Source organism: Triticum urartu, chromosome 6A, assembly GCF_056163025.1.
Source record: "Triticum urartu cultivar PI428250 chromosome 6A, HENAU_Tu73, whole genome shotgun sequence".
Lineage (NCBI taxonomy): Eukaryota > Viridiplantae > Streptophyta > Magnoliopsida > Poales > Poaceae > Triticum > Triticum urartu.
This window is the reverse complement of record NC_141878.1, coordinates 564,707,767-564,719,833: the sequence shown is the minus strand read 5'-3', so window position 1 is coordinate 564,719,833 and position 12,067 is coordinate 564,707,767.

The window sequence follows — 12,067 nt, the reverse complement described above, 5'->3', positions numbered from 1 at the left end:
GTATGTTGGACAGATCCATGACCCTACCCTAGGTACATAGCTTCATCAACCGCTCCTCCTACTTTTAACCCACATGGAGGGCCCATAACCCACAATTCCACAGGATCGAAACGTGACTCTTATTTATATCCCTGTTACCAAAGATATTCCTCGCGTTTGGCTTCGTAAGTAATTCACGAGCCACCTTCCTTGAGATGATATATTCTAGTTTTAGCCGCCATACATATTCCTTGAGTAGGTACATAGCTTCATCATTAGCCCCCGAATGGATCAGGGTTTGAGTGAGGAAGGAGTTGGGAACACTTCTGACCCATTCTTTGTGTTATGAGTATATCTTGCTCTGGAACAATGAGTTGAGGTGACGACGTCGACTCCTTTCTCAGTTGCCTTGGTCCATTCTTGGTTTTTGTTGAGTGAATTTTCACGGTAGAATTCCGAATGATGATGTAGAGGATATTTGTCTTCAGTCTGACAGGTTGTTCTGCTCTCCGCGGATCTCGCGGGACTCGAATTTTGGGAAGTGCGCCAGACGGATGGAACCGAGGTTATCGGGAAGGATTAGGCAAGTCTCCTCGATCCCCGCACCACCTTTTTCGCCATGTACTGCGCGCGCGACTGTTGCAGGATTTGTTTAGATTGCCTGGGTCCACCAGTCAGTCACTCGGGTGACGACCTTATAAAAGGCCCAGGACCAGGCCTCTGCCCACGCGCTCCCATTCTCTCTTCTTCTTCTCCCAATCTCTCCGCCGCGCTCGATTTTGCTCTCGTCGCCGGACTCTCACTCGAGCTCGATCCGTCGCCATGGGGAAAGAGAAGACGGTGGTGCTGGAGCGCGCGAAGAAGGCGACCGCGAAGGCGAAGGGCAAGCGGACCAGCCGGGGCGGGTCCTCGTCAAGATCCGGCCTGCCGCCGGGCTGGATCCAGGGCGACTGGATCCGCTCGACAATCACCCAGGACGACCTCGACGACCTGGTGGATGGGGGACTAATCCCCCACAAGTCAGCACGGCTCCTGGGGAACGAAACCGAGCTGCAACCAAGGGAGGGTGAGTGTGTTCTTCTCGCCACCCACATAGATCGCGGATTCTCACTGCCTCCCCATCCTTTCTTCCTGGGTTTTTTGATCTTCTTTGGGGCTCAACTCCACCATTTCACTCCAAACACCATAGTCTATCTGGCCGCTTTCGTGTCGATGTGTGAAAACTTCTTGGGCTGTCGACCGCACTGGGGCCTTTTCAAACACATCTTCACCTGCCGCTCCCAGTCGGTCAAAAAGGCCAAGTCGAGTGACGAGAAGACACAAGTGATCCAGATGTGCGGGGGTCTGGGGATCCAGATGAGGAGCAAGAGTACTTTCCCAGCCATGATTCTTCCTGACTCGGTCCGGGGCTGGCAGTCGACTTGGTTCTATTGCAAGGATCAGCCGACCCCGGGTCAGTCGACTGGACTTCCTCCCTTCTCCTTGGTTCAAGTGGAGAAGCCTGCCCCCCTGAAGGTAGTTCCAGAAGAGAAGGCGCGGGTCAAGGTGTTGGTCGAGCGGGTCGTCCAACTTGTCCGCGACGGGGTGACCGGGATGGACCTGCTGGAGGTCTTTCTTGGTCGACACATCCAACCGCTTCAGGCGTGTGATCATCCGATGTGGATGTACTCTGGGCTCGAGGATTCCACTCGGATCCACCCGGAGGATGTCAGCGAGGATACCTTGGAGAAGTGGTTGATGGGGATCACCAGCAACAAAGACAACCCTCGGGGGTCTAGGAGGGTGATTCCATTCAACAACTCGCACCAGCCGAAGCAGGTACAATTCTGTTTTATCAAGTATCTTTCTAATTCACCGTGTGATATCTTGTTTATGGTCGACTGAATTTCCTTTGATCGTTGTCTTTTCAGGCCCTCATCGACATGTACTCAATGCCCAACGGAGTGCAGGACCAACACGCTGAGGAAGAAGCGAGCGGGGGCGAGAGCGGCGAGGAGCACTCGGATGCCGAGGAGGATGAGGAGAGCGACGAATCGACTAATGACGAAGAAGTTGACTCGCCTCCTCGCAGGGAGAGGAGATCCAAACATGCTCACGACCCGGCGAGCGCTCCGGACTTGGTGGCTGCGCCGAATGGAGAGTCTTCGAAGCGTCCCAGGACGTCTTCCCCAACACTGACTGAGAAGGCTCCAAAGCAGTCCAAAGTTGCGCCGCCTCCAGCGCCGAAAGCACCAAAAGCCACCTCCTCCAAACTGCCAAAAGCTTTGCCCAGGATCAAAGTGACCATTCCTACTATCTCCAGGTAACCATCTAACTTGTCTTTTCCGTCGACTCGATTAACCGGACGTAACCGATTAAATACGGGTCTTTGCAGTGCTGCTACGTCAGGAACCTCTTCTTTCTAGTACCGGGACGAGGAAATGGAAGATGCGGTAACCTCCAACCCAGGTATAAACTCTTGCGATCTTGTTCTTGATTCTTTGGTCGATTGCGTTCGAGTGGTTCACTTGGGGTCTAATGATCTGCCTTGCAGCTCCACCCAACGTCATCGATCTTCCAGATGACGATGAAGATGTGGCTCTTAAGCCCAGGAAGAGCAAGAAGGTAGCAGCTGGTAAGATGTCTCGGCAAGAACCCACTACGACACCTCCCGTCCGCCAACCTGAAGACGCGGGCAGGGCCTCTGTGACCTTTGCTGCGCCCTTGTCGAGTGAGCACCCCACACTGCTGACTACGCCTGTGATTCCTTCAGTCGTCCAACTCCACACCACGGAGCTCCAAGCTGCCGCACCTGGGTCGTCTACTCACTTTTTCACCAGCTATCCCGTCCCGGATAACCAGTCGGAAGCGGCTGCGGAAGCCATCCGACAGGCTGACATGATGATGGAGCGGGTGAAGACGGTGCATGACAACAGCCAGGCTGCCTACAACGCTAGTGCTACCCTTTGGGCCAATGTCCAGGTGAGTAGACTTTCCGACTGTTTTTGCTCTGTGAGGAAATGTTACTCGAAAAAATCTTCTTCTATACAGTATGTTGTTGTTTGCGTCGAATTAGAGCACCCACTGGGTGTTTTGTTGTTTTTGGTAGTTTCGTTCTTCCACTCGATCTAGGCGAGTGGGATCTGAACCGGTGGGGGCATGCTAAGTGCACCCACTGGGTGTAGTCCCCAAGACCGCAGTCGACTGCTAGGAGTCGACTGGGGTCTGAGTTCTTCTGTCCTTTCTTTTTTACTCCTTACACTCGACTCAGGCAGACCGGTCGAGTAGTTTCGTTCTTCCACTCGGTCTGGGCGAGTGGGATCTGAACCGGTGGGGGCACGCCAAGTGCACCCACTGGGTGTAGTCCCCGAGACCGCAGTCGGCTGCTGGCAGTCGGCTGGGGTCTGAGCAGTTTTTTTTGGTCCGGGCAGACCGGTCGAGTTGAGTCTTAGTTAGCGGGGGGACGCCAAGTGCACCCGCTGGGTGTAGCCCCTGAGACCGAAGTCGACTGTGTGCAGTCGGCTGGGGTCCAAGAGAACTTCCTTAGGTTTGATTCACTCGGAAGTGAATAACCTTTGATCTTATCGACTGATCCGTATTTTGCCTTCTGCAGAAGTCTTGCACTCTTATTTCTAAGTTTGCTGAACTTGAGGAGAAGCAGAGGCAACTCAACCTCGACTAGGAATTAGCCCAGCAGAATCTGAAGAAGGCTCAAGACGAAGCCGCTGGTATGGAAGGTAACTGACTGTCGACTGACTTTCAATATATTTCTTTGATCTCTACTTTGATTCGATTGTTTATTTTGCAGAGAAAATGAAGTTGGCTCTGGAGAAGAAGGACTCGGACCTCGCCGCCGCACAAAAAGCAGTCCAAGACAAAACTGCTCTCGCAGACCAGAAGCTTGCCTCAATCGAAACACTGGAAGGAGACCAGAAGCTTGCCTCAATCGAAACGCTGGAAGGAGAGGTGAACAAACTGAAATCTTGTCTTAATGAAGCTAACCGCGAGGTGACCAGTCTGAAGAAGGACAAGGTCGTCCTGAATGAAAAGTTGGAGTCTGCGAACCGCAAGAGGAATGACACGGAAGCTTATCTGAGGACTCTTGCCAGGAAGCTTTATCTCACATTGGAAGGTATTTCTTTTAACCCGACTGTGTTGATGCTTGCGATCGGATCTTGATCGGTCGATTGACTAATTTTTGGCTATAGAATTCTGCCAAGACTTCGACAAGGAAACTGGAAGGGTCGAGACGGGTCTGGACCCAATCGCTTCTCCAGTCTGCGACGAAACTGCAACGAACGTGCTCCGACTGGAGTCCCGTATCGCCAGCGCCACAAGCTACCTCGCGCGCCTGAAGGAGGTAGTCTCCCGAATCGGCTCATCGCTTTGGCCGGGGGCGACGCTTCAAAATGACCTGGAATCCCTGATGACTCGACTGAAAGAGATCCCTGACCGAGTGCAAGAATGGAAGAAATCCTCCGCCCAGTGTGGTGCTGATGTGGCGCTGCCCTTGGTGTGAGTCCATTGCAAGGAAGCTCGTGAAGACAAGTTGGTTGCGATCAAAGTCGCTAACACCAAAAAGCATGACTTCCAGTCCTTCATGGAGACTTTCATTGCTGCCGCTGATACGTCTCCGTCGTATCTACTTTTCCAAACACGTTTGCCCTTGCTTTGGACTCTAACTTGTATGATTTGAATGGAACTAACCCGGACTGACACTGTTTTCAGCAGTATTACCATGATGTTGTTTTATGTGCAGAAAACAAATATTCTCGAAATGACCTGAAACTCCACGGAACATCTTAGAAAAAACAATAAAAAATCCTCGCCAAAGATGAAGACCAGGGGGCCCACACCCTTCTCACGACGGTGGGCCCCCCCTACCTCGTGGGCCCCCTGTTGCGTCTCTGACTCCAACTCCACCTCCATATATTGAATTTCGATGAGAAAAAAAATCAGAGGGAAGAAATCATCGCGTTTTACGATACGGAGCCGCCACCAAGCCCTAAAACCTCTCGGGAGGGCTGATCTGTAGTCCGTTCGGGGCTCCGGAGAGGGGTATTCGTCGCCGTCGACATCATCAAACCATCGTCCATCACCAATTTCATGATGCTCACCGCCGTGCATGAGTAATTGCATCGTAGGCTTGCTGGACGGTGATGGGTTGGATGAGATTTATCATGTAATCAGGTTAGTTTTGTTAGGGTTTGATCTCTAGTATCCACTATGTTCTGAGATTGATGTTGCTATGACTTTGCTATGCTTAATGCTTGTCACTAGGGCCCGAGTGCAATGATTTCAGATCTGAACCTATTATGTTTTCATGAATATATGTGAGTTCTTGATCCTATCTTGCAAGTCTATAGTCACCTACTATGTGTTATGATCCGGCAACCCCGAAGTGACAATAATCGGGATCACTCCCGGTGATGACCATAGTTTGAGGAGTTCATGTATTCACTATGTGCTAATGCTTTGTTCCAATTCTCTATTAAAAGGAGGCCTTAATATCCCTTAGTTTCCAATAGGACCCCGCTGCCACGGGAGGGTAGGACAAAAGATGTCATGCAAGTTCTTTTCCATAGGCACGTATGACTATATACGGAATACATGCCTACATTACATTGATGAATTGGAGCTAGTTCTGTGTCACCCTATGTTATGACTGTTACATGATGAACCGCATCCGGCATAATTATCCATCACTGATCCGGTGCCTATGAGTTTTCCATATACTGGTTTATGCTTATTTACTTTCCCGCTACTACTGTTACAATCACTACAAAATACCAAAAACATTACTTTTGCTGTCTTTACTTTTGTTGCCGCTACCGCCACTATCATATTACTTTGCTACTAAACACTTTGTTGTAGATACTAAGTTTCCAGGTGTGGTTGAATTGACAACTCAGCTGCTAATACTTGAGAATATTCTTTGTCTCCCCTTGTGTCAAATCAATAAATTTCGGTTGAATACTCTACCCTCGAAAGCTGTTGCGATCCCCTATACTTGTGGGTTATCAAGACTAATTTCTGGCGCCGTTGCCGGGGAACATAGCTCTATTCTTTGAGTCACTTGGGATTTATATCTGCTTATCACTATGAAGAACTTGAGAGATCCAAAAACCAAGATCTATCCCTCAACTACGAGGGGAGGTAAGGAACTGCCATCTAGCTCTGCACTTGATTCACCTTCTGTTATGAGTAAGTTAGCGACACCTACATTTGCTTCTGCTATTCATTCTGATATGTCGCATGTTATTGATGATGGCACTTCTACTATGCATGATACTTATTATGAAACTGCTTCTATGCCTGATACTACTGTGCCCCTTAGTGAATTTCTTGATGAACAAATTGCTAGGGCTAGAGAAAAAGAAATTATTGAATCAGAATACGATGATGATAGTGATGATGAAAATATGCCTGTTATTCCTAAGGGTTATCTTTTTGATATGGAATCTTCTGCCGCTATTTTTTCTTGCAAAGACAGATATGAGCTTAAGAGGTTATTAATTAAATGGAACAAAGAATCACTTAGAGATAGAATGAGACCCGACCCTGCTTTTGCTACTTCACCTATATGTGTTCCTCATAAGGATTATGAATTCTCTGTTGATCCTGATATAGTTACTTTGGTTGAATCTGATCCATTTTAACTGTTGTGGCACATCTTACTAAGTTAAATGATATAGCTGCCCTGTTCACTAATGATGAGAGATCGCGTTACTTTTATATACTCAAAATATTTCCGTTCTCATTAAAGGGTGATGCTAAGATATGGTTTAATTCTCTTGATCCTGGTTGTGTGCGTAGTCCCCAGGATATGATTTAATACTTCTCTGCTAAATATTTCCCTGCTCATAAGAAACAAGCTACTTTGAGGGAAATATACAACTTTGTGCAAATTAAAGAAGAGAGTCTCCCACAAGCTTGGGGGAGGCTTCTCAAGTTACTTAATGCTTTGCCTGATCATCCTCTTAAGAAACCTGAAATACTTGATATCTTTTATAATGGACTAACCGATGCTTCCAGAGATTACTTGGATAGTTGTGCTGGTTCTCTTTTTAGGGAAAGAACACCGGATGAAGCTGAAATTCTATTGAATAATATGTTGACAAATGAAAATAATTGGGCACCTCCTGAGCCAACTCCTGAGCCAGCTCCTGCTCCAATTACTGAGCCTATTCTTAAGCCAACACCAAAGAAGAGAGGTGTTTTATTTCTTAGTCCCGAAGATATGCAAGAGGCAAAGAAATCTATGAAAGAAAAAGGTATTAAAGCTGAAGACGTTAAGAATTTACCTCCTATTGAAGAAATACATGGTCTTAATTCACCGCCTGTTGAAGAAACATATGATCTTAATTATTTATTTACTGAAGAACCTCCTGATCCTGATATCCCGACACAGGTAGTAAAGGTAAATTCTCTCTATAGATATGATAAAGCTGAAGTCCCTCCTACTAAAATTGCTAGTTAGTGCTTGGATGACTTTGATAACTTTATGTTTAAGAAAGACGACTTCAATGCTTATTTTGGTAGACAAATAAAAGAAAATGCTTATATGATTAGACGCTTGGGTGATTATATGGCTGATATTAAAGGTGAACTTAAACTTGTTAGCAAACATGCTTGTATGGTTACCACTCAAGTAGAACAAGTACTTAAGGCTCAAAAAGAAGTGCTTGATGAAATGAATAGTAAGAAAAATGATTATGCTGTTAGAGTGGCTACTAGAACTGGTAGAATGACTCAGGAACCTTTGTATCCTGAAGGCCACCCTAAGAGAATCGAGCAAGATTCTCAAAGAAATAATATTGATGTTCCTAGTTCTTCTAAAAAGAAGAAGAAAAATGGTAGAACTGTGCAAACTTCTAGTAAAGCTATTGCTGAACCACCTGATAATCCAAATGATATATCTATGTCTGATGCTGAAACACAATCTGGTAATGAACATGAACCTAGTAAAAATATTAATGATGATGTTCATGATGATGCTCAACCTAGTAATGATAATGATGTAGAAATTGAACCCGTTGTTGATCTTGATAACCCACAATCAAAGAAGCAACGTTATGATAAAAGAGATTTTGTTGCTAGGAAACATGGTAAAGAAAGGGAACCTTGGGTTCAGAAACCCATGCCTTTTCCTCCGAAACCATCCAAGAAAAAGGATGATGAGGATTTTGAGCGCTTTGCTGAAATGATTAGGCCTATCTTTTTGCGTATGAGATTAACTGATCTGCTCAAAACAAATCCTTATGCTAAATATTTGAAGGATATCATTACTAATAAAAGAAAGATACTGGAAGCTGAAATTTCCACCATGCTTGCTAATTATACTTTTAAGGGTGGAATACCAAAGAAACATGGAGACCCTGGAGTACCTACTATACCTTGCTCCATTAAAAGAAATTATATTAAAACTGCTTTATGTGATCTTGGAGCCGGTGTTAGTGTTATGCCTCTCTTTATATCGTAGACTTGACTTGAATAAGCTAACACCTACTGAAATATCTTTGCAAATGGCTGATAAATCAACTGCTATACCTGTCGGTATCTGTGAGGATGTGCCTGTTATGGTTGCAAACGTTACTATTTTAACGGACTTTGTTATTCTTGATATTCCCGAGGATGATAGTATGTCTATTATTCTTGGAAGACCTTTTCTTAATCTACAGGGGCTGTTATTGATTGCAACAAAGGCAATGCCACTTTTCATGTTAATGGTAATGAGCATACGGTACACTTTCCGAGGAAACAACCTCAAGTTCATAGTATCAGCTCTATTGGAAAAATTACATCGATTATATTTGGAGGTTTTGAATTTCCTCTTCCTACTGTCAAGAAGAAATATGATATTCTTATTATTGGGGATGTGCATATCCTCGTTGAGGTAACTTAGTGCTATTCGAAATTTCTCTGGTTTCATGATTATCGGAATGAGTTTGTTAACAAGACTTGATCAACCTTGTTAGTGGATTCTTTTTGATGAGCATGAGATGGATGAAACTAGAAGCACAAACTTCTATACCCCACTTTTACTTTCTGTTATTTATATTAAATAAAGTAAAAATAGTATTTTTTTTTGTCTGTTTCCTGACTTATCTGTGTAATATAAAAATATCCCGAAAATAAAAGTCCTCAGAATGCCATGCCAATTTAATATGATTTTTTCGGGAATATTTGAGGATTTACTGTGCAAAAATTACCGCGAGAGGAGCTGCCGCCTGGCCACGAGGGTGGTGGGCGCCCCCCCCCCTATAGGGCGCGCCCCTGACTCATGGGCCCACGGTGGCCCTCCTCCACTTATACCACACCCATCTTCTTCCTCTATCTCACACAAACCCGAAAATCAACTCAAGCACGAGTTCCAGCCACTTTTGCTGTGATTTTCGATCTCCTTGCTCAAAGCACCTCTCGCAAAACTGCTTGGGGAGACTGTTCCTTGGTATGTGACTCCTCCATTGGTCCAATTAGTTTTTGTTCTAGTGCTTTATTCTTTGCAAATTTGTGCTGCATAGGTGACCATGTTCTTGAGCTTGCATGTAAAATTTATATGGTTCTAAGTAGTTCTACTGCTTGATATAGGCTCTAGGCACTTGTAGGAGTAGTTGCTATCAGTTTTATTGAGTTTAGTTTACTTTTATTTTGAAGTTACTAAAAATTTCAGAATTTTTCAGAGAAAAACAGTATGTTTAGGAAGATGTTCCAAGGTGATTCCTCTAATATGCAAGCACCCAGGATTGCTATGCGTGATGCTGACGAGGATCCACCAAGAGATGCTCCAGTACGACCTTGCGAATGCCCGTCGGAAAATTTTATGGACCGTGCGGGAATTAAAGAAGAATTCAAAACATATTTGCGCAATGCCGGTCTTGAGGATTTTGAGGCTAACAAATGCCCCCAGTATCATGATCTCACAAGTTCATTTGTGAGGAGGTTTGAGTATTCATCTTCGCGTAATTCTCCTTCAGTCATGTTTGATCTTTATGACAAATCTTATACCATGGACCTAGAGGATTTCACTTCTGCTTGTGAACTTCCATCATGGGGCGGTATTAGGGATCCCCCTAAATCTGAATTTAGAAACTTTCTTGCTAGTATAACTGTGGGGGAATCCAGAGATATAACGCAAGCTACCATAGGGAGCATTCACTTTCCTGCTATACATTATTTTGCTCTTTTCATCGGTAGATGCATAAATGCTAAGGATGAAGCATGTCACATGTGTGTCCCTGATCTCAGCATTCTTAGGAGTGCTGTGTTAGGAGACCAATCTTATCATATGGGAGCCATTGTAGCTCATAGGTTGCATCATAATAGACATAATGGAGATTTCTTTGGAGGAATTTATGCAACCCCCTTAGCTCATTTTCTTGAGATAGACATTCGTGAGGGTAATATGGAGTTGCCTCCTGCATATTTAGATTATAACTCTATGGCTTCGCACCAGTTTGTCGAGAGGCCAGAATCACCTCTCTTATATCGTTTAATTTTTGATAAACGACGTGTTTTCCGTATTACTCTCCCTGCTCCTGCCTTCTTTGATTCACAGACAGAAGGAAGATATGTTATTACCAGAGAGGAGGCAGAAGAGTACGAGAGGAGAGTGGAGGCAGCTCGACTCCACGTTGCAGCTCAGCAGGCGATAACCACTGCACATCAGTATGATCTCAACTATTCTTCCTCATCACAGTACGACCCCAACAACTATTATTATGGATATCCGCCAGGCCAGCCGTGGCCATAGACCAACTTAGGCCAAAAAGCCTAAGCTTGGGGGAGTACGTATTTCTCACCGACATTACATTTATGCTCACACACACTCATTGCTAGATGTCGGTGCTCATACTTTTTCACTATAATATCCATGCTAGTTTAGTTTCCTTTTCCTGCTTTCTTATTGTGTGTTTGTTAAACCTTAAGAAAAAAATTTAGTAGTAGTTTATTTTTCTGCTGTAGTAGTAATAATTAAAAAGAAAACCCAAAAATATTTCCCGTTCTTCTTTTGCTTGTTGGGAGCTTTCCCGTGTAAATAGTTTTATTTCTTTTCTTTTCTTTGGGGGTCAGTAGGAGAAGACCATAATTAAATTGTTGAAGTAGCTCTTATATGCATTATTGTTGATTTAACCAATAGCCCATATTGCCTTGTCTTCTCCTGTTTATTGAATGCTCGTAGATTCTAGCTTAGTCCAATGCACGTGCACTCTTATTATTATTCACACCGTTCGATCATGCAAGTGAAAGGCAATTATGATGATATATGATGGACTGACTGAGATGAGAAAAGCTGGTATGAACTCGACCTCTTTTGTTTTTGTAAATATGATGAGTCCCTCATTCTTGATTCAGCTTATTATGAATAAACATGTTTGCAATGACAATTAGAGATCATAGTTGCTTGTGCCATACTTGATTAGCTATGAGTTATAATGGTTTACCTTGTGTGCCAACATGCTATTGAGATGATTATGATGTGGTATGATGGGGTGGTATCCTATTTTGAATGATTTAAGTGACTTGACTTGGCACATGTTCACGCATGTAGTTGAAACAAAATCAACATAGCCTTCACGATATTTATGTTCATGGTGGATTATATCCTACTCATGCTTGCATCCAATGTTTATTAATTTTTAATGCATGTACATGGCTGTTGTTTCTCTCTAGTTGGTCGCTTCCCAGTCTTTTGCTAGCCTTCACTTGTACTAAGCAGGAATACTGCTTGTGCATCCAATCCCTTAAACCCCAAAGTTATTCCAGATGAGTCCACCATACCTTCCTATATGCGGTATCTACCTGCCGTTCCAAGTAAATTTGTATGTGCCAAACTCTAAACCTTCAAATAAACATTCTGTTTTGTATGCTCGAATAGCTCATGTATCAACAAAGGTTGTCCTTATCTTCCGTGTTAGGCGGGTTATTCTCAAGAGGAGTGGACTCCGCTCCTCACTCACGAGAAAATGGCTGGTCACCGGGATGCCCAGTCCCATGCTTTATGCAAACTAAATCAAAATTAATTGCAAACAAAACTCCCCCTGGGACCTGATGTATGTTGGAGGCACTCGTTGTTTCGAGCAAGCCATGGATTGATGCTTGTTGGTGG